At 39.2% G+C, this 27000-nt stretch overlaps 1 long non-coding RNA gene across 4 annotated transcripts; it reads right to left on the bottom strand.

Moving 5' to 3' along the window:
• Positions 1–648: 648 nt before the first annotated feature.
• Positions 649–19739, bottom strand: LOC150033882 (uncharacterized). Of its 4 annotated transcripts, XR_016531759.1 has the most exons (7): positions 19456–19739; positions 19280–19378; positions 19100–19164; positions 18538–18589; positions 15667–15760; positions 15431–15562; positions 649–991 (listed from the first exon to the last, which is right to left on the bottom strand). It is a non-coding gene; the product is annotated as an uncharacterized LOC150033882 (long non-coding RNA). The 4 variants fall into 4 exon arrangements; XR_016531760.1 differs by lacking the exon at positions 15431–15562 and having other exon boundaries at positions 19456–19736; XR_016531761.1 differs by lacking the exons at positions 15431–15562; positions 15667–15760 and having other exon boundaries at positions 19456–19733.
• Between the last annotated feature and the right edge of the window lie 7261 nt (positions 19740–27000).

Here is a 27000-nt window from a genome sequence, read left to right as displayed (position 1 = left end):
TACGTAAAGAAAAAATTGGTTAAATTATATAAAATACTTCTAAAATTCTTTCAATTTGAGAAATTACATTTTTATCTTTGAATTTTAAAAAATATATGGTTTTTCCATGGCAAGCTTCTTTCCACCTCAACGTAAAGCTATTGAATCTTAATCCAAACCAACTCCAAAAGGAATATGGTTCTCAATCTGAGATGTAATATCAACCTATCACGGAGGTAAAATATAAAATATTCAAAAAATATTAATCTTTTTAGCGTTGTGATAGAAACTGATAGCTCCATATACTACAACAATGACATTTTTCTTCTATAATCTAGATTGTATTCTCTTCTTTGTGCATCTCAACTAATTTCACATAACAACTACCTGATTCCAACATTTGGTGTTGAGAAACTTAAGATATTTACAAGAGGCTTCACGATTACAACATCACCACTAGAAAAATATGACCTTACAATTTTCTAATCCCACCACTAAGCCAACACAAGATGGTTACTACTATAGTGAGAAACTACTATATGAAGTAACATATACAGGGGCAAGTCAACTTACATACACTTTGGAGGTTGTACCAAGAGTTATAATGTCTCTACTCACAAGCTCAACTGGATAAATCCCAATGTCTACTTCCAGAATCAAGATTGTTGATTGGTTGAGAATTTAATAAGGTCGCATTTAAGCTACTAAGGTTCACAAGCTCCCATTTCATATTTGCATACAAATTAATAGTTTAGTAATAAGTAGAACAACACACAAGTAATACAAACATAAATGTAGATTGTAATTTGGTGATGAACCACTATAACAATATTTACATTTAGATTCCATTTTATCAAGGCATGCTTCTGTGAGATTTCTGAATCTTTCAGTTGTAAATCATTAGGAGGTACTCTTCCAAGAGTATACGGGAGCCCATATGTTTTTGCATAATGTATCGAATAACGCACTCTAGGAGAAGGAACGGATGTGACCTCCAAAGCGAAGTAACTTCCTGCACTTCTAACAGGAAGATATGAATGCATGTTTTACATACTCGTATACATTACATTTGATTATAGCCTCACTGAAAAAAAAAGAATGAGATGAGAAATTACTTCCATGTGAGATATCTTTGTTGGGATTAGGGTCCTAATTCTCCCGAAGTCTCGTTGTTTTGTAAACATACACATTGTTTAATGAATAAAATAAGTGTTATTTAATTCTAGCATTTACTCATATCCAATAAACAAAGTTCCTTGGTTATCTTATGTGAACTTAGGCATGTATATGTGATATACAAGTGGATCATGCCTTAAGTGATAACCTAAATAGGTCTATAGTATAAGGATTAAGGTGGGATACCTAATCCTTGTGACACTACGGATACGGCCCGCTTTATAGAGGTTTGCAAGTGTTGTAAACTACTACAGATGGTAGATCCTGACCATTTATATGGAGACGTGCGAGCGGGGGTGTCTATACAAAGAGTTTGTATAAGACTTGGACCACGAAATGACTAGACTTTATATATAACGTTGTTGATACTAAAGACTTGCATCTCTCCTAAACGACCATAGGTGACACGACCTCAATCCTTATTGTTTTGGAAACTCCTGCCTTTGAAGGCGGTCCTTTGATTAGTATGGGTGAGAGTGGCTAGATTGCCAACTTAACATGCCTACCTTTTTGGGGACTTGTCTGATCTGGGAGCTGGGAACTCAATCCACAAGACGAAATTCACTCTTTTCCCGAAGCAGGGATAAGTAGAGAGATTGCTCCCTTAAGGGTTGATTCTGGGGCTTGAACATAGTGGCCACAACTTCTCTTTGGAAGAGAAGACTCAGTCATAGTAGGACTATAACTTATATTCATTAGAGGGATCGGTGGTACTTAAGGAGACAGATGTAACTACAGGGGCATAATGGTCATTGGCCCAACTATACTTACAAGCGATCTGTGAAGGGTTGTCAACTGCTTATTGGTTAAGATGGACACATAATATATCTGTGGTAAGGAGAGTTTAGCTGTCGGTCTTTAGTGGAGTGTCTGGCAGTTAACAGATGGTGGATCCCGTGACTAAAGAGTTTAGTCAGTTACTCATGTATCGTTGGAGCTTTGAGCTATAGGTCCATGAGGTCCCCTTGGTAGCTCAATGGATTCAGTTGAGGATCAGTTCTTGGTGTTGATTTGAAATGTTCAAATTGACAAGAGGTATTTTGATTATATATGACATAATTAGTTTGATGTATGAGATACATCTAGTGGAGGATTGATGTAAATGAGAATTACATTAAGTACCATGGAATAGAAAAAGAACTATGGTTTATATGTTTCATGAGATGAAATATTAAAACTATAGGTTATAAATATAGTATGATCAGTTGGTTATCATTTATATTTATAATAATATTAATTATTGGATAATTAGTTCTTTTTCTTTAATAACCAATTGAGTGGGTGGTTATTAGATTTTCATGGTAACTGTGAGATAAAAGGAAAATGGTTTTCCTACTTTTAGTAAGATTTATAAACTGCTGAAAAGTTTTTATAAAAAGTTTTGGAGATTTCTCTCTCAGTGAAAAAAGAATCTCACGGAGTCGTCAAGTAAATACAGATTTACTAAACGACGGCTAGAACGAGCTAAACGATTGTGCAGTGGCGAGCTAAACGATCGTACAATATTTACCTAACGACCGCATAGTTTTGCTAGACGATCGCTTACCCAAAGTAAACGATCGTGTAGTGTCTGTAGGCGACAAACCGAGCTAAAGATGAGCTAAACGATCGCATAGCATTTGCTAGATGATCGCTTAGCTTTAGCTAAACGATTGGGTATCGACCTATACGATAGGTCTTCGCCATCTCCCACTTGCCCAGTCGTGTACACGATCAGTATTTCCTCCTTCGTCTGCCTCATTCCAAGTCCAAACAGAGCCCACCCTTTGGATTTTCACATCGAGAATACTAAGGTCGCCTTGTTGGTGGTGTCATACTCAACTCGACACCATCGAGGTTCTGTGGAGGCCGTTCGTGCTGTTGTTGAGGAGTTCGTGGCCGAGGCGATCATTGAGGACGAGCGTCAAGTGTTCGTGTTGTGTTGCGATCGTGTAGATCGAGCATTCGAGGTTGCTGTTGTTCGAGCGGTCGTGCGCAAAGAAGCGTGGAGGCGCATCTTCAAATGTTCTTAGAGTTTTCTCTTTGTGCATTTGAGTTTTCATGCTGTAATTTCATTATGAATTGTATAACCGCTTGTTTTGTAGTCGACTGTAAATTTAATGTTCATTCATGATTGTGATTTAGAATAATCTTATTTTCGCTGCTCATGGAAATCTCGAATCCGATTTCCTTCAATTGGTATCAAAGCCAGGTTCGCTGATATTCCAAATTACAACTCTAAATTAAACGCATTTTACAGTCGCGATGAGTTTTTGCATTTGTGGTTAACCATTTTCTGCATTTGTGGATGAATTGATGAATGTTTCGGGTTTAAATTGCCTTTTATTAAAGCTTTTGGTATTACAAAGTGTTAATTGTAAGGCCCCCTATGTTTTTGGGTGAAATTAACTTTGCAATCGAGTCTGTAATTCAAAAATTTTGAGTTCATCGAGTCGTTCGTGAAGAAGCTTCGACGCATGGTGATGCGGATCTCAACGAAGAAGAAGACCAAGCGTTGGTCGGATCGTGTAGCCTCAGGTAAACAATCATTGGGATTTAACTAAACAATCGTTTATATTTTTCTAGATGATCGTATAGTATTTTCTAAACGGTCGTTTAACTAATGTTAAGCGATGAGGTAAATCGTTTACCATATCGCGTAGGCGCTGGAGGTAAACGATCGTAGTGGTTTTGGATAATTAATTAAGAGTTGCATGTGGACTTAGGGTGAACTAAAGTTTTTAAAAGGTTTTTAAAATTGGATTGAGATAGACCTAAGTCAAATGGTTCTAAAGAGTTTAGACCTAGATTAATCTTTTAAAATCGGTTTAATAGAATTAAATTGGTTGGAATAAAAGATTAAATTTGTTATAAACCTATCTATAAGGGACCTTTTGTCTAAGGTAGGTTCTGGCTAGGCTGGGGTTTTAAGTTGACAGAAACGTAACACCCCTACCTGGGAACCTACTTGGAAAGGTGAATTAAATAGATTTTCAACAAGCATATGACGATTTGGTCAAAGACTCCGTTAAAGAGTTTAATGGATGATGATCAAAAGTTATTCCACTATCTAAGGTAAATGTTACTCTTGGGAAAACCTAAAAGTCACTTAGTTAAAATCCTTAGTCGTGTTTTTTCTAAGTAAGCTAAACCCTAGGTTATAAAATACTCAGTGGGAGAAAGAGGCGTATCAGATATGTCTATGATTCCACTCACGTTTCTCCCTGTATGTTCACACCGTGAAATTCATGCTTGGCCTTGTGGTGCCCAGGATGCATCCCCCTTTGGATGGTGTTTGCATAAGTCAATATCAAGGTTGACGGAGAGAGTGTTTATAGTAAGTGAGTGAAGGGTGTGTGTCAACACGTCCTATGGTCTTTGTCATTGGTTCACATCGTGAGATCATTCTGTACGCCCTCATGTCGCCTTTGATTTGTCCCCCTTCGGATGGATTTTGTGCAGTCGATCAATATCAAGGTGAACTCCAGAAATGGATAGGGTCGATTTAGGTTTTGCCCCAATCGAATTTTTTCCCTTCGGATTGACCTTTTGGGACAGACCTCTAGGGCTTAAAATGGCGGGTCACACTTACGAGAGATTGTTAAGTAAATTAATGATCTCTTGGCCAAATCAATGATGGCTATTCGTTATAGGAGCAAGAGTTGTTCTGGTATTAATGACTGGTTGACAACTTCTCAACTCAAAGGAGAGATAACTGACTTCCCTTCGGCGGCATTTATCCTAAACCTTTGAAACATCATTGTGAAACTAGATGTCACACGGGGTTCATGTTAGTTTTGCTAAAACCTTATTGGATGTTGTTTTGTTTTACAACAGATATTTGCTTAAAACCTAACGTAGGTCAATGTGTTTTTCTTTTCAGCAACTCGTTAGTATTTCCGTCTAAAGCTTTTAAAATGACTGATTACTTACAGTGGAAAGAATTGTGCGAAACAAATTTTGTGGCAAACAACATTGATCCCACTACTCTCCAAAAGAGGAGACAAGACAGTAAATATGATTTATTAATCTTGGAGACATGTCTGGTAGAGAATGATGATTCTGCTTGGATCTTTGATTTAGGTGCTACCAATCATGTCAGTTCCTCTTACCAAGGATTCAGTTCCTGGCAAACGTTGCCACAGGGAGAGATGACTCTTCGAGTCTGTACTGGTGAGGTTGTTTCAGCTGTTGCTGTAAGCAGGTTGAAGTTATTTGTTGACAAGAAACATTATTTGTTACTGGATAATGTTTTTGTAGTTCCTCATATTAAAGGAATTTAATCTCGGATTCTTGTCTCATTGAACAAGGCTACACCGTCTCCTTTTCTAAGAATAAAGTGTTTATTTTTAAGAATGGAATGGAGATTGGTTATGGTTCAATGGAAAATAACTTATATGTACTAAGGCCGTTAGTCATAAAAGCCTTAAACGCTTAAATGTTCAGTACGACAACAATAGCTAAAAGACCAAAGGTTTCTCCAAAGGAAAATGCCCATCTTTGGCATCTTAGGTTAGGTCACATCAACTTCAATAGGATTGAAAAGTTGGTGAAAAGTGGACTTCTAAAGAGTTTAGAAGAAAACTCCTTGCCGGTATGTGAATCATGCCTTGAAGGCAAGATGACCAAACAACCTTTTACTGGAAAATGTTACAAAGCCAAGAAAGCCTTGAAGCTTGTACATTCAGAACTCTGTGGTCCGATGAATGTTAGAGCTCGAAGTGGGTATGAATATTTCACCTCTTTCATAGATGATTATTCAAGGTTTGGGTATCTTTTCCTAATGCAATGTAAGTCTGAAGCCCTTGACAAGTTCAAGAAGTATAAGGCTGAAGTTGAAAACTTGTTAAGTAAAAAGATAAAAAAACACTACGATCTGATCGTGGTGGAGAGTATATGGACCTCCAATTCCAGAACTATATGATAGAACATGGGATTGCGTCCCAACTTTCGGCTCTTGGTAAACCTCAGCATAATGGTGTATCAGAAAAGAGAAACAAAACCTTGTTGGACATGGTTCGGTCTATGATGAGTTATGCTCATCTTCCAGACTCTTTTTGAGGTTATGCAGTGGAGATTGTATGTTATATCCTGAACAATGTTCCCTCAAAAAATGTTTCTAAAACACATTTTGAGTTATGGAACGACCGTAAAGGTAGTTTACGCCACTTCAGGATCTGGGGTTGTTCGGCACATGTGCTAGCGACTAACCCAAAGAAGTTGGAACCGTGTTCGAAGGTTTGCCTCTTTGTAGGCTACCCCAAGGAAACGAGAGGTGGATACTTCTATGATCCGAGTGAGAAAAAAGTGTTTGTTTCCACAAATGTTATCTTCTTGGAAGAAGATCACATGAGGGACCATAAGCCACGAAGTAAGCTCGTTTTACGTGAGATTTCTAGTGAGACTGAGACTGTTGAGAGTTCTACAAGAGTTATTAAACAAGCCGACAGATCAACAAGAGTTGTTGAGGTCGGGACGTCTAGTCAACCAACTCAAGAATTGAGACTGCCTCGAAGTAATGGGAGGATTATGAACCCACTGAATCGCTACATGGGTTTGACTGAAGTTCATAATGTCATTACGAATGATGGGGTCGAGGATCCATTGTCTTTTAAGAAAGCAATGGAGGATGTTGACAAAGATGAATGGGTTAAGGCCATGAACCAAGAAATGGAGTCTATGTACTTCAATAACGTCTGGGAGCTTGTTGATCCACCTGATGGGATAAGACCTATTGGGTGTAAGTGGATCTATAAGCAAAAGAGAGGTGTAGATGGAAAGGTGCAAACCTTTAAGGCTAGACTCGTGGCAAAGGGATATACCCAGGTTGAGGAAGTTGACTATGAGGAAACTTTCTCATCTATTATCATGCTGAAGTCTATCAGGATTCTCCTGTCCATAGCCACATTTTATGATTATGAAATATGGAAAATGGGCGTCAAGACTGCCTTTCTTAATGATAATCTTGAGAAGACCATCTGTATGACTCAACTAGAGGGGTTCGTAGTTCCAAATCAAGAGCAAAGAGTTTGCAAGCTTAATAGGTCCATTTATGGGCTGAAACAAGCATATAGATCTTGGAACCTCAGATTTGACACTGCTGTCAAGTCGTTTGGCTTTGACCAGAACGTTGACGAGCCTTATGTTTATAAGAAGATCATCAATAGCTAAGTAGCTTTCTTGGTACTGTATGTAGATGATATTCTACTCATTGGGCATGTAAAGTATCTAACTGACATTAAAAGTTGGCTAGCTGCCCATTTTCAAATGAAAGATTTGGGTGAGGCACAATATGTTCTAGAGATCCAGATTATTCGGGATCGCAAGAACAAACAGTTAGCCCTGTCTCAGACATCGTACATTGATCAAATGTTGATTAGGTATAGGATGCAGGATTCCAATAGGGGTTTGTTACCCTTCAGGCATGGAATCATTTTGTTTAAGGATCAATGTCCTAAGACACCTCAAGAAATTGAGGAGATGAGACGGCTTCCCTATGCTTTTGCTGTAGGAAGCTTAATGTATGCAATGTTGTGTACTCGACCCGACATTTACTATACAGTAAGGAATGTCAATCGGTATCAGTCTAATCCAGGATTTGATCACTGGACGGCGGTCAAGACGATCCTCAAGTATCTTCGGAGAACGAGGGACTACATACTTGTGTACGGAGATAAGGATCTGATCCTTACAAGATACACGAACTTTAACTTTCAGACCAATAGAGATTCTCGCAAATTGACATCAAGGTCAATGTTTACTCTGAATGGAAGGGTTGTAGTCTGGCGAAGCATCAAGCAAGGATGCATCATGGACTCCACTATGGAAGTCGAATACGTAGAGCTTGTGAAGCAACTAAAGAGGCTGTTTGATTGAGGAAGTTCCTTTCAGATTTGGAAGTTGTTCCTGTTAGGGTTAATGCCCTAAAGTCTCGTGTCCTGTAGTTTGTAAACAGTTTGTACGAATGTTTGTGTTGTGTAATATATGATATTTACTTCATATCTTGTATTTTGCTCAGTTGCTTGTTTTATTTGCTTTACCACAAACCAATAAACATAAAATCCTTGGTTGTCTGTATGTGAGTCAAGCATGTATGTGGTGACATACAAGTGGATCATGTCTTGAGTGATAACCAAAATGGTTTGTAGTATATGGATATAGGAGGGAAACCTTATCCTGGTAACGTTACGGGACACGGCCCGCTTTGTGGAATGGTCACAAGTGTTATGACTTATCACAGATGGTCTGATTCTGATCATTTGTGTTGGGGACATGCGAGTGGGGGCGTCCTATACAAAGAGTTTGTATAAGACATGAACACGAAGTGTTGACGTCTCGTTGTATAATACCGTTCTACACAGAGACTTCACTTCACTAGGATGACCATAGGTAACATGACCTCAATCTTGAGTGAGTTGGGAACTCTTTCCATTGAGGGCGATCCTTTGATTTGTATGTGTGCGAGTGGCCAGGTCGTCGATTCAAACCTACCATTTTAGAGATTCGTCTGATTTGGGAGCTAGGAACTCAGCTACACAAGATAGAATTCACTCATTCCCCGAGGTAGAGGTAAGTAGATAGATAGCTCTCTTAAGGGCTGATTTCGGGGCCTGAACGATGTGGCGCCACACACCATCTCTTAGCCCGAGAGGTGTTCACACATAGTTGGACTATGTTGTATTGTTCATTAGATGAATCAGTGGTACTTAAGGAGTGAAATGTAACTACAGGGGCAAAACGGTAATTTGGCCCAGCTGTACTTACAAGCATCTGTGAAGGGTCATCGTACTCATGATTGGTTATATCTGATAGACATAGAAATATATCTGTGGTAATAAGAGTTCAGCTATTGGTCTTTAGTGGAATGCCTGACAATTATGGTGGATCTCATGGCTAAATAATTTAGTCAGCTATTCACGAACCATTGGAGCTTCGAGCCACAGATCCATTAGGTCCCCTGGGTAACTTAGATAAAGTCGAGAACTAGTGTTTGGGTTAATTTAAAATGTTCAAATTGACAAGAGGAAGTTCGATTATATATGATATAATTGGATTGGTTAATTATATATGATATGATTGGCTAAATGTATGATATACATTATTTTGGAGGAAATTAGATATAAATATGATTTATATCAATTAGAGGAGAAAATACTATAGTAGATATGTGATATGAAACTATAGGATAAAAATATAATATGATTATATTTATTACTAATTAATTGGTTAATTATATGCTAATTAAGCCAATTGATCACGTTCGGACGTGGGTTAGTGGGATTGTGTCGGTTATTGTAACTGATGAAATAAAAATGAAATTGTTTCATTTTGAATCGTACGTTCAATCGCCCGTCCAAAAAGAAATCAAGAAAGCGCGCTGGTAAATCTTAAACGATCGCTTAAGTAAATCGAGAGCCTATACGATAGTCACTCTAATTTCTATACGATCGGATAGCTTCCCTAAACGATCGCATAGTGTGCCGAGTTTGCTAAACGATCGTAAACCATTTCCTAAACGATCATTCAGTAAAACCTACACGAACGTGTAGTGTCTCTTAAATGATAAGCATCGTGCTATGTGATTGTGCCTTTTTCCCTCCCATTTGCTTATCGCCCACACAATCCGTTCGTCCTCTTTTCTCTACCAAATTCACCAAAGACCACGCTTTGGGTTCTCATGCCGAGAATACCCGGGGCTCTTTACTGGTGGTGTAGTCCCTGCGGCGTTCATGTTCATGCAGTTGTTCATACTGCTATAGTCAACGCTGCTGCTGGCCGTTGGTTGATCGGGTGGCGGATTCCGCTGCGTTGAGTTCCGAAGTTTGAAAAACGTCTTCAACTGGTATGGAAACTCATTCCCTTGTTATTTTAGCATTCCGATAATTACTGTTTGTTTGCATGACTGTACGCTTGAATGTATATTGCATATTTCGGTCACGATGAGATCGAAGCGATCTAAACATGCTCATGGAACTCTTTCGTAAGAGATCCTTCAATTGGTATCAGAGCCAGGTTCTGATACTCCGATTTCATATGTTGCAACAAAATGACATTTACGTTCATGGTGGATGTATTTCTACACTGTTTAATGGTTAAATTTGCTGTGGATGTGCGGGATTAATGGATGTTTTCATGGATGGTAGCCTCAATTTGATTTAAATCCTTTTACATTTGCGATTGTTTGTAAAGGCCCCTCTGTTTTTGGGCATTAATAATCGTTATCAAGTCTGTATTCAAAGTTTTTTTGAAGTTATGAGTCATTCGAAGAAGTAGATCTGTGCAAGTGTTGCGGTTCTTCGAAGAAGGAGGCGATCTAGGGTTAATCACATCGTGCAGAAGATGTCGTACGCGATCGCTGTTGATCGCATCGTAAAGACAATGGAGTATGCAATCGCTGTTGAATGCATCAGTTAAACGATGGGGAATGCGATCAAGAGTTGATCGTATCGTTTTGATGATCGAGTACGTGATCGTTGAGTATCGAGTCGTATAGACGAAGAGATGCTCGTGAATCGTTTAACGCGTGTGCGCTGGACGATCATTTAGGTCAGAAGCTTCATCGCTTAGTAACTGACTAAATGATCGCTTATAACACAAGGTAAATCATTTACCTATCATCGCGCTACGCAATCGCATAGACGATCAGGCTTCGCAGCCTCATCGTCGCCTACGCAATCGTTTAATTATGCTTTGATCATCTAGTGCATGTCATCTTAGGCCTTTTTCTTAGAATTATGAAGGTTGTTAAGTAGAATATGCGTCGATCATGCTAGGAATTCATAAGAAAAAGAGTTTGCATATCGAATCTCAGCTAACCCATTACTTTGCGTTAATTATGCGTTCAATGTTCTATTTTTGTAGCCAATGCAGGAAATGAACGCAAACGCGGAAACTGGACCATCGCATAGACGACCGCATGCAGAGAAACACTCCATTGCAAGGCAAACGCATCAATCAACGCATGGATGTTGCGGTAATTAGCCGTATGCGTCCATCGCATGGGAAATGTGCTCGTCAAGAAATTGCGGTCATCATGTAGAGTTGCGGTGTTAAGTAAATGCGGCCATTGAATGACTGCGGCTACGCGACAACGCATTCTAATGGGATCAACACAAAGTTGGTGGAATGAACGCATCAACGCATCTACCTCGAGAAAATCCAAATCTGATGCTGAAATTTTACCTACCACGCCATTGGTGGCAGAGGTTCAGAAAGGACTAAAGCGCCAAACGTCAGACTCAGAGTAGTTCAATTAATATTGTCGGTGATCCAAACTCTATAAATAAAAGCCGATGAGCTCAAATTCATCGAATCCAAGGTTTTCACTTGAGGTTCGTCTGGGGCGGATCCTTGTGATCCAGAAAAAATGCGTGAGAAGACGCTGAGAGTTTTTCACCTCCTTCATCCATTCCGAGTGACAACCGGAGCCTTCGACCGAAGCTAGAACTCGAGAGAGTCAGCTCCTCCACCCATCCACAGCACCACCGGCAGACGCACATCCGCTAAAAGCAAATCTTTGCTTCCAACCGATCATTTCTTTTTCCTTTCTTTTCCTATATTGTAATGTATGACATTTTGAATTAAGAAATTAATACAATGTTTTTTTCAATGCATTTATCTATTCCTTCGACTCCATCTCCATCTTCTTGCTTAACATCTTTACTTTTATTTCATTACAACACTTAGTGAGATTGCTTGGGTATTGCATCCTTAGTCATGTGGATTAGGAATATGAAGCATGTAGCAACCCACCGAGAGGTGTGAGTTGTGCGAGTATGTGAGTAATCTTATTTGCTTAGTGTGAAGCTGCTGCAACGCCTGTCTATGGGCTAATGCATTGCTTGCCTATATGTGAAGTTAGCAACAATCAACTGCCCGAGAAGTGGTTGAACACATTAAGCAAGGTATGCATTGTTCACTAGGGATGGTAGCAACCATAGGTCAGCAAAGTTTATGCAATTGTCTTGTATTATGCATGCTTCATTCGTCCATTAGGGATACTCAGGAGGGTAGTTTAAGAACAGGATCTAGGCTTGGGAAGGTCAGGTCAGAATCTAGGCTTGAGAGAGTGAGATTAGATCAACATAAGCGAGAGATAGGAACTTAGAAATAAGCTCTGTTTGTCAACACTGTATCATATGCACCCTAGGAATAGGAATGGTGATATGTGGTCACCTATTCTGTGTATCATCGCATAGACAAGAATTAGAGGCTTATGTGTAGGCGCTATAGACACCTCTACACATACATCGCATGCATTCTAGCCTTAGAAACCGTAGCATTCGCACCGAAAGGTGGTTTACTATTGTATGAGTGTTGCATGATCGCATTAGTTTGATCTGACTAAGGTTCCCTTGTGGTCACTCTTAAGGGTTGCAATGAAAACATCTCCGCATTTTACCCATTTTCCCATTCATTTATTTCATGTCAGGGTTTGTCGCATCTCTACCTTTCATGCATATTCTCATTGCGTTGTCTGATAGATAGGAGTAGGAGTAGGATTAACGTAGCAATATCCCCTCCATTCTTTTATTTATACCGCTGCATGCACAATCACCACAAACATATAGTTACAAGTCCCTGTGTTCGACCTCGGATTACCCAAGAAACTTGCATTCATGTTATACTTGGCAGAAAAACAAGAAAACTTGTGGTAGGACGCATGGTCATCACATACATTCGTTAACGCAATTTTCATTCCAACGCATGACCATCGACACATGACTATCAACGCTTATTTTAGGAACATGCATCACATAATGCGTCCAAAGGAAGTTGGTCGTCGAGTAAAATTGACTTCCAATTTCCGCGCATCAATGCTGAATGATCGTCTACCTATGGCATTTACTACACGATGGACATCTCCTGGCGGTTCAAGACCCGATTCTCCTGTGAGTCGATTTCTCGATGAAAAATGTACTAGATAGGGTTATTTCATTCCGATTTTTTGTAAAGGCTCATCCCGATCCATTAATCCTTTATTTATTACATGAGATGTATGTTTTTTATATGTCATATGGTATGCACATATAGTAAATCCCACCTTAGGTTATGCAATGGTCATACATCATCTCTTTATTGTAATTATTATAATTTAGAGAAGCATGATTTTAATTATGTAAGAGCATGCTCATGCATCATATAATATAAGAGTTATATTTATGCATGCATAAGAAGCATTGACATGCATCATCTTTATATTATAATTGTTATAGTATAAGGGTGAATGATAGCATGTTTGCTTGGTTGTTACCTGTTATATAAAAGTTATATATGGTAATGACCGAAAATTTCATGAAGCATGACACATAGGTTACTTTATAAATGTTATAAACACCTCGTTATGCGCAATATTTTTAGTTGTTTCTTTTTAAAAGTTAAAGAGAAATTAGAACTAAAAGATATAAGAAAGACATGCATGCTCACTTAGGTTTAATTCATGGTTTTAAAGTGTTTAAAACTTGGAGCCCATAGACCTAAGATCAAGGTTCTAATACGATTAGCAACTCTAAGGCTTTAATCTTTTAATCAGTTTAATAGGATTAGATTGGCTAATAAAAGGTTAAAGTGTAGCAAGTCTATCTATAAGAGATCTTTTGTCTAAGGCGGGTTCTGTCTAGGCTGAGGTATTTAAGTTGACAGAAACGTAACACCCCTACCTGGAAACTTACCTGGAAAGGTGAATTAGATAGATTTGATGCATGCATGCAAGTTAAGGACAGTCCATTAAAATGTTTAAATGTGACTACTTGAACTTGCTCATATTTCATAGACAAACGTTGTTTATGAGCAGAGTTTAAAAAGACGACTTAGACTAAAATCAGTAGCTGGATTGTCTAGGTTAATGAATGCCTAGGTAGAACATTCAGTGGGAGGTACTTGGGGAATAAGATGCTTCACTTAAACCTTTCACGTTTCTCCTAAATAGTCCACACCGTGAGATCTACCCTCGGCTTCGCGACACCTTTGGTGTATTCCCTTAACGGATGGTGTTTAGGTAGGTCAATATCAAGGTGGATGAAGAAAGTGTTCATAGTAAGTGGGAGTGGGAAGTGTGACAGCATATTCCTCAGTCTCTCTTGTTAGGTTGAATAAAGTTACTGCACATCGCCTCGAGACACTCTGGGAGTGTCCCCCTAAAGGATGGCAGTTTTGCACGTTTCTTTATTTGATCTTCTGTAAGAGGATAAGGTTACTTAGTCTCTTGTCCTAATCAACTTCTTCCCTATGATGGGCTCATTAAGGTGGGACTCTGGCACCGAAAGCGAGGGGTTACACTTATGCGGAATAGTTAAAGGTTAACGATTTTGGACCAAACAATGGTGGCTATTAGGTTCAGTTCCAAGAGTTGGTTCTGCCTAATGATTGAAAATGTCTCATCTTAGCGAAGGGGCAACTAATCACCCCACCAGTGACGTTTGTCCTGCCTCACTGGGGCATCATTGCAAAATAGAAGTCTATATCTTAGGGTACTTGAAACTGTTTGCAAAACTGATTGGTTTAAAAGTGGTTTAACAAAATAGTTTTGTTCGTATTTTTAACAACAATTTCAAAATGGCAACAGTCACGTTAGCATTGCTAAGGGCCGAAAAACTTACTGGCGATAATTTTGCAACATAGAAACAAATAATCACGACGATCCTGATCATCAAGGACCTCATGTTCGCTCTCACAGAGGCTTGTCCAACTATTCCAGCTCCAAATGTCGCTCGAAATATTCGAGAGGCATAGAAGCAATGGAAAAGGGCGAATAAGAAGGCCCGAGCCTACATCTTGACAAGACTTTCTGAAGTCTTGGCCAAGAAACATGAGCCTATGGTCTCAGTGCGTGAGATCATGGAGTCCCTGCGGGGGATGTTTGGATAACCGTCTGAACAGCTTATGCATGAGACTCTTAAATACATATTCAACTCCAAAATAGAAGAAGGCACCTCTGTTCGTGAACATGTGCTTAACATGATGGTCCAATTTAATGTGGTGGAGTTGAATGGGTCTACCATCGATGAGGGTAGCCAGGTTAGCATCATCCTGTATTCTTTGCCGGAGAGTTTCCTGCACTTTGTTAGCAATGTGATTCTTAACAAAGTGAAATATAACCTTACAACTCTCCTTAACAAGTTGCAGACCTACCAATCTTTACTGAAAAGTAAGGAGAGGCAGAAGGGTGAGGCAAATGTTGCTTCATCCTCCAAGACGTTCCATAAAGGTTCGACCTCAGGAACGAAGTCTGCACCTTCTACTTCTAACTCTGCAAAGGGGAAGAAGAAGAAGGGTAGTAAGGGAAAAGGGAAGGCACCTGCTAACCCACCGCCTGTCGCCCCAAGGAGGCGTCCACAGGTTGCTAAGGGAAAGTGTTTCCACTGTAATCAAAATGAACACTGGAAGAGAAACTGTCCTCGGTATCTGAAAGAGAAGAAAGCAACCAAGGCTACGGCCAAGGCAGATAAAGGTAAATGTGATTTACTTATTCTTGAAACTTATTTAGTGGAGAATGATGATTTTGCCTGGATAATTGATTCGGGCACCACTAACCATGTGTATTCTTCTTTTCAGGGGATTAGATCTTGGCGACAGCTGGAGGCTGGTGAGATGACGATGCGAGTAGGCACCGGGCACGTCGTCTCATCTGTGGCAGTGGAAGGACTCCAGTTAGCTTTACAGAATAGATTTCTTATTTTAAATGATGTATATATTGTTCCTGAACTAAAGAGGAACCTCATTTCTATAAAGTGTTTATTGCAATGTAAATATGCTATCTCTTTTAATGTGGATAAAGTGTTTATTCATAAAGATGGTGTTTTTATTTGCACAGCAAATCTGGAATCGAATTTATATGTGCTAAGGCCGTTAGCCATTAATTCCCTCCATAATACTGAATTGTTCAGAACTGTTGTAACTCAATCAAAACGTCGACGGATTTCTCCAAAAGAAAATTCCCAACTTTGGCATCTTTGTTTAGGGACATCAATCTCAATAAGATTGAGAAATTGGTGAAGAATGAACTTCTAAGTGAGTTAAAAGAAAATTCTTTACTAGTGTGCGAATCTTGCCTTGAGGGTAAGATGAATAAACGACCTTTTACTAGACAAGGTTATAGAGCCAAGGAGCCTATTGAGTTAGTGCATTTTGACCTTTGTGGTCCTATGAATGTGCGGCTCGAGGTGGCTATCAGTATTTTATCAGTTTTACTAATGATTACTCCAGGTACGGGTATGTTTATCTTTTGCAACGGAATTCTGAATCCTTTGAAAAGTTCAAAGAGTTCAAGGTTGAAGTTGAAAATGCATTAGATAGACAGATTAAAACACTTCGATCGGATCGAGGTGGAGAGTTTTTGGACTCGACATTCTAGGACTATTTGATATAACATGGAATCGTTTCCCAACTCTCAACGTCGGGTACACCTCAGCAGAATGGTGTAGCAGATAGAAGAAATAAGACCTTGTTAGACATGGTTTGCTCAATGATGAGTTACGCTTCCTTACCGGACTCGTTTTGGGGTTTCATAGTTGAGACTGCGGTATACATACTCAACTGTGTTCCCTCCAAGAGTGTTGCAAAAACACCTCTGGAGTTGTGGAATGGGCGTAAAGCTAGTTTACATCACTTCCGCATTTGGGGTTGCCCTGCACATGTACTTGAGGCTAATCCCAAGAAGTTGGAACCACGGTCGAGATTATGCCTCTTTGTAGGCTACCCCAAAGGTACACGAGGGGGTTATTTTTATGATCCGATGAAAAATAGAGTGTTTGTTTCAACAAACACTACTTTTCTAGAGGAGGATCATATAAGGGAGCACAGTCCACGAAGCAAAGTCGTGTTGCGTGAGCTTTCCAATGAAACTACTGAAACTTCAATAAGAGTTGTTGAAGAGTCTGCTACATTAGCAAGAGTTGTTGATGGGAGTTCATCCAGTAGGTCGGTTCCACATCAAGAGTTGAGGGAACCTCGACGTAGTGGGAGGGTTGCGAACCCACCCGTTTGCTATCTGGGTTTCACAGAAATCCTTGCTATGGTAGCAAATGGCGACGTTGAGTGTCACACCCCCTCCTAGATTACCCTTCTTAATCTAGAAGTGAATGTGACGACAATAGTTACCAACTCTTTTGTGGCTCTTACTGTCTAACTTACATCCTTAACCTGCTTAGATCCCTGGAATATATATATATAACATTCACCAAACTAATGAAACTTTAAAAACAACCTCAGAACACCAGAGATCAACAATAACATAACTACATCATATTAACACATACAGAGTTCAGCGGGTCCCAATATACTTTACTAGTCCCTAATATGAGCAACACATATGAACAGACATTTACAGAATAGACACCTAAAACTTCTCTTTAGACTTTGGACTTTTAACTAGAGTCCTTGAGTGGCAGAGCAGCATGACAACTAACCTCTGGGGAGATGACCACTATCTGGGAAAAGAAAAACATTTGAAAGAATGAGCTACTCGCCCAGTGAGTGACTTAATAAAAACATAAATCTCATGCTTAAACTGAAAGCTAGAAAACAGAATACTAGAACTAAAACAAGCCAAGAAAACATGTACATAAAAAATTTTAAACCATTGTATTTGAAAACATAAACTTGGCAACTATTATTCATGTCATCATCAACATCATATAGCATTATTTTATGCTTTGCTGGACTATGCCTTAGTCTATCAGTCTAGAGTGGCCCTCTTGCTCATTCTTTATCATCCTTTACTGCATTACTACTTAAGTAGGAAGGAACCCTTTTGTTCACTTCCTAAAAACATAATTTGCAACCTTAGTTGAGAGAGAACCTTTACTCAATTCCTCAACGTCAATCCATAGTAAGTGTGGAGTGATCTTTACACTACCAATAACAACTTTTCTTACATTCATGTGATTCTAGTTTAAGTACCGTCATACCTTAGGTACTACTGCTCAGATACCTTCTCCGTGTGCTTCAGTATCGAGCTGCTCGGATACCTTCTCCATGTCCTTCAATATCGAGCTATTCAAATTCTAGGACAAAGCTTCAATACCTTCTCATCTAGTCCTTCAATACTGAGCTATTCAAACCTAGGACTAAGCTTCAGTACCTTCTCATCTAGTCCTTCAATACTAAGTTATTCAAATCTAAGACTGAGCTTCAGTACCTTTTCAATTAGTCCTTCAGTACTGAGCTACTCACACTAAACTTGTTTATTCTTATCTCTTAATGACTTAGTTGCCCAAAAGCTTTCTATACTAACGCATCCTCTTGTTCATTGAAAAGCATAGCATAAACATTAATGTGAGATGCGTTGCCGGGTAATTATTTGAGAATAGTTGTCATAAATAGCTTTCAATAAACATACATTACTGGACATTCATAAAAATTAACAATTTACTTAAAAAATTTAAAGCATTTAGAGTCACTCACAATTTCAGGCTCGATCCTTCAGATTTATAAGCCTCTCCTAATTGAACTTGGCCTGAAAATCACATTATTAACTTATGATTATCCTCTAGATGATTATCCAGTCCAAACACTGCATAAAAAATTAACATTTTACCATAATTCTCTTAATCCCTAAATAATTTCTAAAATATCCTAACTTTACTTAAACTTCTCTAAAACCTTAATTTAGTCTACGTTTTACCCAATTTCCTCATTAACCCTAATCGAGAATTACTTAACCAATTACCGCTTAATCATCTTCAAAATTAATCTAGGATCCCAATTTCCTCCAATTCCATGCTTAAAATATCATATGAATACCAAACGACCACTACTTATGTTTGTGAACACTTTAATTACCATATATTTGGATTTTTCAGCTTCTCAACGACGGACAGAAGTCATCTTCAACCTCCAGCCCACCTTTCTTCCAAATTCGGCCAGTTTTCCGGTGAGTCTTCCGGCGACAAAATTCGCTCATTTCAGCCATACCCACTCGAATTAATTCATATAAACATCTTACCCATCCTCTAAACTATCTTACCTCACATTTTGGAGTCTTGAATCGCCCTAAATCTTCTGGAATCGGTCAAATATTTCTTGATACCCCTGTTTTCCGGCGAGAAGTTTCAGAACTTTTCCCAGCTTGAAATTCATCAATCCCTAACTATATAACCTAAAATTTCTTGCTTAAACTTTCCAATAAGCATATTAACCAACTAACCTGAGAATTTGAAGCTTTGAAAACGCTTGAATAACACCGAATCACTTCCAAAATTCACGTTTCTCTGTTCGCCCGAAATTCTGTGTAGTCTCGGTCTTCCTATTAATTAACCAATTTTCAGTCAAAAATAGCTCTAACATCCTTCAAGAAAAATGTTAGTAAACCTCTTAACTTACTAGCCTCAAAATTTCAGCTTCAAATTTGGTTTCTACAGCTCGAGAACTTCAAAACACTGAAGCCTGTTCAGACTGTCCGAAATTCAGACTTAACCTGACTTTTCATTCAAATTCCTCAACCTCCACAGCTCCAATCACTCCGGTAACGCTCGAAATTCTCTTCCTCACGTCCCTTTATAATTTCATCAAAGAAAATTAAGGTTTGCACGAGGGAATCGGTATAAATCGCTCTCATTCTCAGACTCATCACCGCCTTTCCTTTTTCTTCTTATTTCTCGCTTTATTTTATTTATTTACTTCTTTATTTATTTATTTACTTCTTTTCTTTCTTTTCTTTTTTTTTTTTAAAAAAAAAAAATCAATTCCTCTTCAAATTCCTTTTCCTTTTCCAAAATTCCACTTTTGTCTATTTCTTCCTTTTCTTTTAGATTAATTCCCTTTCTCTTCTTCTTCTTCTTTTTTTTTTTTTTCAAACTAACTTTTAACTTTAATTATTTTAATTGTTTCCTTTAGGAACAATTCAAGATCAAGAGCTTACATTGAGGATCCATTGTCCTATAAGAAGGCAATGGAGGATGTTGACCGGGATGAATGAGTCAAGGCCATGGATCTCGAAATGAAGTCGAAGTACTTCAACTTAGTATGGGATCTTGTAGATCAGCTTGATGGGGTAAGACCTATAGGTTGAAAATGGATCTACAAGCGCAAACGAGGTGCCGATGGGAAGGTACAGACCTTCAAGGCTCGACTTGTGGCAAGGGATTATACCCAAGTAGAGGGAGTCGACTATGAAGAGACTTTCTCGCCTGCTGCCATGTTAAAGTTGATCTGCATCCTCCTGTCCATTGCAGCTTATTATAATTATGAGATTTGACAAATGGATGTCAAGACGGCCTTTCTGAATGGTAATCTTGAGGAGACCATTTATATGGTGCAACCCGAGGGATTCATAGCCCAAGTCAAGAGCAAAAGGTTTGCAAACTGAATCGGTCCATTTATGGACTGAAACAGGCGTCTCGATCTTGGAACATATGGTTTGATACTAAGATCAAGTCGTATGGCTTTGACCAAAACATTGATGAATCTTGTATCTACAAGAAGATCATCAACGCTTCAGTAGTCTTCTTAGTGTTGTACGTAGACGATATCCTACTCATTGGGAATGATGTAGGTCTACTGACTGCAGTTAAGAACTGGCTAGCGACCCAATTCCAAATGAAAGATTTAAGAGAGGCTCAGGTATACAGATCTTTCGAGATTGTAAGAAAAAAGTGTTAGCACTGTCTCAGGCATCGTACATTGACAAGATGTTGCTCAAGTACTCGTTGCAGGACTCCAAGAGGGGCCTACTGCCATTCAGGCATGGAGTCACTTTGTCTAAGGACATGTGTCCTAAGACACCTCAAGAGATTGAGGAGATGAGACGGATCAGTCTAACCCAGGCCATTTTAATGTTGCTGACCCGTTTATGAAGGCTCTCACAGCTACACTGTTTAAGGGTCATCTACGGAGCATGGGTCTACAGGATCGCCCGCGGCTGGACTAGGGCAAGTGGGAGATTTTATTGTACTGGGCTTTTATGCCCTAGTTTATTGTATACCCCATTTCGCTTTAGGACAAGTGGGAGATTGTTGAGGTTAATGCCCTAAAGTCTCTGTCCTGTAGTTTGTAAATAGTTTGTACAAACGCTTATGTTGTGTAATATATGATATTTACTTCACATCTTTATTTTGCTTAGTTGCTTGTTTTATTTACTTTACACAAACCAATAAACATAAAATCCCAGGTTATTTGTGGTATGTAGTATATGGATATAGGAGGGAAACCTTATCCTAGTAACGTTACAGGACGCGGCCCGCTTTGTGGAATGGTCACAACTATTGTGATTTGTCACAGGTGGTCTGATCCTGATCATTCATGTTGGGGACATGCGAGCGGGGGCGTCCTATACAAAGAGTTTGTATAAGACCTGACCACGAAGTGTTAACATCTCGGTATATAACACCGTTCATGACAAAGATTTCACTTCACTAGGATGACCATAGGTAACATGACCTCAATCCTGAGTGAGTTGGGAACTCCTGCCATTGAGGGCAGTCCTTTGATTTATATGGGTGTGAGTGGTCAGGTCGCCGATTCAAACCTACCATTTTGGGGATTCGTTTGATTTGGGAGCTGGGAACTCAGTTACACAAGATGGAATTCACTCCTTCCTTGAGGTAGGAGTAAGTATATAGATGCCTCCCTTAAGGGCTGATTCCAGGGCTTGAACAATGTGGCGTCTGAGAACGGGCAGAAATGCACGTTATCATAGTTCTAAGTTCTTAAACAATGCTAACTTGGGTTGATAAAATATTGTAGATTGTGTCCAAAAAGTATTAACTTCATAACATTGCGATCGCATGCGGTCATCGCATAGAAACAGTTAATTTTCGTGTTTTTATGCAGAATATGCGTTGACGCAAGGCGAAAAGAGTGATCACAAAAGATCAACGGACGAGGATAGCATTACCGCAAGGCTTTGCAGTGATTTATGTTCGCAAACATCTGCTCAAGAAGGATTTCCGCATAGAGCCAGTGCAACTTGGTGGGCGCATCTAGTGAAAGGCATAATTAATCACGATGGGACAGAAAGTTGATGTCAGTCGAATCCGAATTAAGTTGACAGCCGCTAACGATAACAACTACATCCAACTTTTCGATGACAAATATTCCGCACATCAGTCAGAGAATTAAAGTCATCCCATCCGTGCAATCATAAGAGAGAAGCCGCCTTTCACCCCGAAGCTCTATAAATATCAAAGGCATCCTTCAGAAAAAGGGTTCCACCAATTGACAATTTCGGAGAGTTAGCAAATTTTCCCTTAGATAGTTTAGCCTTGCTCTTAGATTTTTTCTTTTGTTTTAAGGAGGAAACGAGAGAAGGAGGTTGTGCCAACAGATCGTTCCGGTAAGCTTGGGAGAGCGCCAGAAGCTTCAAGATCAGAGAGAGGTCCGACTCCTGCGAAAGCAGGAATATCTTTTGAACCGAATAGAGATTGCCAGTGTAAAAGCTTCGGTCAACAAGGGATTGCTACCAGGCTCTCTATCTTTATCTTCCATTATTGTTTGTATTCAACTCATTTATAGAAATGGAATTTGCTTCTCTATATTTGTTCACTCTCTGTTATTACGCATGAGTAGCTAAATCTGTTGAATGGGTTGAGAAGCACTTAGCTAGCTTAATTGAGGATCTTCATTCTATATGATTATCTTGTATTATGTATGCTTCATTCGTCCACTAAAGATACTAGTCTAAGAATAGGATCTAGGCTTTGGAAGGTAAGATCAGAATCTAGGCTCGAGAGAGTCAGATTAGAACACATAATCAAGAGATAGAAGCTTAGGAATAAGCACTGTTTGCAATCAACGCATCGCATGCATCCTAGAGATAGGATATAAATGTGTGTGGTCACCTTGCGTATGTGCATCATGCATCACCGCATAGAAAAAGAGTAGAGACTTAGGAATAAACTCTATGGACACTTTTGCATTCAACACATGCGTCCTAGAATTAAGAGCATCACATTTGCATTGGAAAATGACTTGTTGTGCATGGTTGTAGCATGATCGCATAGTCTGACGCATTCCCAAGTAACGGTAGCTAAAGACCTTCTCAACCCGTTCTTCCGCATACTCAGTGCATCTATCACACAATCAGACTTTTCTCAAATCCGCCGCATTTGTCTATTTTCATTACCGCAAACAACAACTCCAACAACTTATTTATTTATTTGGTTACCGCAAAGCTTTCCTAAAAATTACCACCACAACCTGTTTTCCCAAGTCCCTGAGTTCGACCCTGGACTTACAAGGAAACTCAGTGGGGTTTACATTTGGATTCCGCTGAGAAAACTTGAGTGCTCAACGCAATTCCATCAACGCATTTTATCCATAATTCCACATCATAAAAAATACTCATCAGCGCCACACACCTTCTCCTGGCCCGAGAGGTGTTCACACATAGTTGGACTATGTTGTATTGTTCATTAAAGGAATCAGTGGTACTTAAGGAGTGAGATGTAACTACAAGGGCAAAACGGTAAATTGGCCCAGCTGTACTTACAAGCATCTGTGAAGGGTCATCGTACTCATGATTAGTTATATCTGATGGATACAGAAATATATCTATGGTAAGAAAAGTTCAGCTATTGGTCTTTAGTGGAATGCCTGACAGTTAATGGATGGTGGATCTCGTGGCCAAAAAGTTTAGTCAGCTATTCACGGACCGTTGGAGCTTTGAGCCACAGGTCCATTAGGTCCCCTGAGTAGCTTGGATAAATTCGAGAACCAGTGTTTGAGTTAATTTGAAATGTTCAAATTGACAAGAGGAAGTTCGATTATATATGATATAATTAGACTGGTTAATTATATATGATATGATTGGCTAAATGTATGAGATACATTATTTTGGAGGAAATTAGATATAAATATGATTTATATCAAGTAGAGGAGAAAATACTATAGTAGATATGTGATATCAAACTATAGGATTAAAAATATAATATGATTATATTTATTATTAATTAATTGGTCAATTATATGATAATTAAGCCAATTTATCACGTTTGAACGTGGGTTAGTGGGAATGTGTCGGTTATTGTAACCGATGAAATAAAAATGAAATTGTTTCATTTTGAATCGTACGTTCAATCACCCATTCAAAAAGAAATCAAGAGAGTGCGCTGGTGAATCCTAAACGATTGCTTAAGTAAATCGAGAGCCTATACGATAGTCACTCTCCACCTAAACGATCATCCACCTCGTACCTAAATGATCGTACACGATCGGATAGCTTCCTAAACGATTGTATAGTGTGTCGAGTTTGCTAAACGATCGTATACCATTTCCTAAACGATCGTTCAATAAAACCTACACGATCATGTAGTGTCTCCTAAACAATAAGCATCATGCTATGCAATAACGCCTTTTTCCCTCCCACTTGCTTATTGCCTACATGATCCTTTCGCTCTCCTTTCTTTACCAAATTCACCAAAGACCACGCTTTGGGTTCTCAATACTTGGGGCTCTTTTCTGGTGGTGTCGTCCTCTTGGCGTTCGTGTTCATGCGGTTGTTCGTGCTGCTGTAGTCGACGCTGCTGCTGGGCGTTGGTTGATCGGGTGGAGGATTCTGCTGCGTTGAGTTTCGAAGTTTGAAGAACATCTTTAACTGGTATGGCAACTCATTCCCTTGTTATTTTATTTTTCATAGCATGTCGATAATTACTGTTTGTTTGCATAACTGTACGTTTGAATGTATATTATGTATTTCGGTCACGGTGAGATCGGAGCGATCCGAACATGCTGATGGAACTCTTTGGTAAGAGATCCTTCAGTTCCAAATATAGATTTACCTATCACACTGTATTGTGATAACAGCGAGGCTGTGACAAATTCGAAGGAGCCTCGGAGTCATCGTCGGGGTAAGCACATAGAACGAAAATATCACCTGATCAGGGAGATTGTGCATCGCGGTGATGTGATAGTCACGAAGATCACATCGGAGCACAACATTGTTGATCCCTTTATAAAGGCCCTCACGGCTAAAGTGTTCGAGAGTCACCTAGAGAGTCTGGGTCTGCGGGACATGCGGTATCTTTTCTAGGACAAGTGGGAGATGATACTGGGGTATGCCTTAGTTTATTGTATATTGAACTTTTTTTATATTGTATTGTACATTAGTCTCCTAAGTCATTAGAACAAGTGGGAGATTGTTGGGATTGGTGTCCTAATTCTCCCAGAGTCTCGTTGTTTTATAAAGATACACATTAGTTAATGAATAAAATAAGTATTATTTAACTCTAGCATTTACTCATATCCAATAAACAAAGCTCTTTGGTTATCTTATGTGGACTTAAGCATGTATATGTGATATATAAGTGGATCATGCCTTAAATGATAACCTAAATAGGTCTATAGTGTAAGAATTAAGGTGAGATACCTGATCCCGGTGACACTACGGATATGATCCGCTTTGTAGAGGTTTGCAAGTGTTATAAACTACTATAGATAGTAAATCTTGACCATTCATGTGGAAACGTGCAAGCATGGGTGTCCTATACAAAGAGTTTGTATAAGACCTGAACCACGAGATGACTAAACTCTGTATATAATGTCGTTGATACTAGAGACTTGCATCTCACCTAAACAACCATAGGTGACACGACTTCAATCCTGAGTGTTTTGGGAACTCCTGCCTTTGAGGGCGGTCCTTTGATTAGTATGGGTGAGAGTGGCCAGATTGCCAATTCAACATGCCTACCTTTTTGGGGACTTTTCTGATCTGGAAACTGGAAACTCAATCCACAAGATGGAATTCACTCCTTCCCGAAGTAGGGTAAGTAGAGAGATTGCTCCCTTAAGGGCTGATTCCAGGGCTTGAACATAGTGGCCATAGCTTCTCTTTGGAAGAGAAGACTCAGTCATAGTAGGACTATGACTTATGTTCATTAGAAGGATCGGTGGTACTTAAGAAGACAGATGTAACTACAAGAGCATAACAGTCATTGGCCCAGCTGTACTTACGAGCGATCTTTGAAGGGTTGTTGATGTGTTATTTTATTAAGTGTGGAAAATGGATGATATACGTTGATGGAATTACGTTGTGCACACAAGTTTCCCCAGCGGAATTCAAGTGTAAATTCCTCTGAGTTTTCTGGTAAGTCTAGGATCGAACACAGAGACTTGTGAAAATAGTTGCTGAGAGATTTTTATGAAAACTTGCGGTAACCGGTAAAATAAATAAGGTGGTTGGTTTGTTGTTGCGTTAATGAAAATAATAATAAATGCAGTAGAGTTCGAAAAGAGTTGGCAACGGGAAATACGATGAATATGCGGTGAACAGGTTGAGAAGGGTTTCGGTTAACACTCCCTAGGTTGCGTTCATGCCTTGCGATCATGCAATATGCATACAATAGTAAACCACCTCTCGGCGTGAATGCCACGACTTCTAAGACTAGAACGCATACGATAAATATGCGATAAGTCTACAGGGTTTACATATAAACCTCTATTTCTATTTATGCAATGACAACATGACATTCACATAAATATGCGACCGCATAATATCATTCCTATTCCTAGGATGCATGCGATGCAAGTTGACAAACAGAGCTTATCTCTAAGTTCTTATTTCATGTTTATACAGGCCTAATCTTGCTCCTTCAAGTCAGATTCTAACCTAGCTCTCTTGAGACATTAGGTTCTTTCTTTTGATTCTCTCTCGAGCAACTCTAAAGGGATGTTTCCACAGTATAAAACAAGACAATCGCAAGCAATGAACTTCCTAGATCATGTTAGCTTAATTCCTCTCAACTCATTTAACTAGTTTAGCTACTCATGCGTATTAAGAGAGTAAGCAGATGTAGAAATAGAACTTCCATTGAATAGATAACAGATGAAGTACAGAATAACAGTGCAAGTATAGTAAAGTGTCTGGAGCAATTTCTTGCCACCAGGTGTTACACTGTTCTACTCGTGCTCTAAAGATATTCTCGCTTTCACCAG

This window comes from Benincasa hispida, chromosome 9 (genome assembly GCF_027475165.1).
Source record: "Benincasa hispida cultivar pf3 chromosome 9, pf3_genome.v1.1, whole genome shotgun sequence".
Lineage (NCBI taxonomy): Eukaryota > Viridiplantae > Streptophyta > Magnoliopsida > Cucurbitales > Cucurbitaceae > Benincasa > Benincasa hispida.
This window is presented reverse-complemented; position numbering and strand designations above follow the sequence as displayed.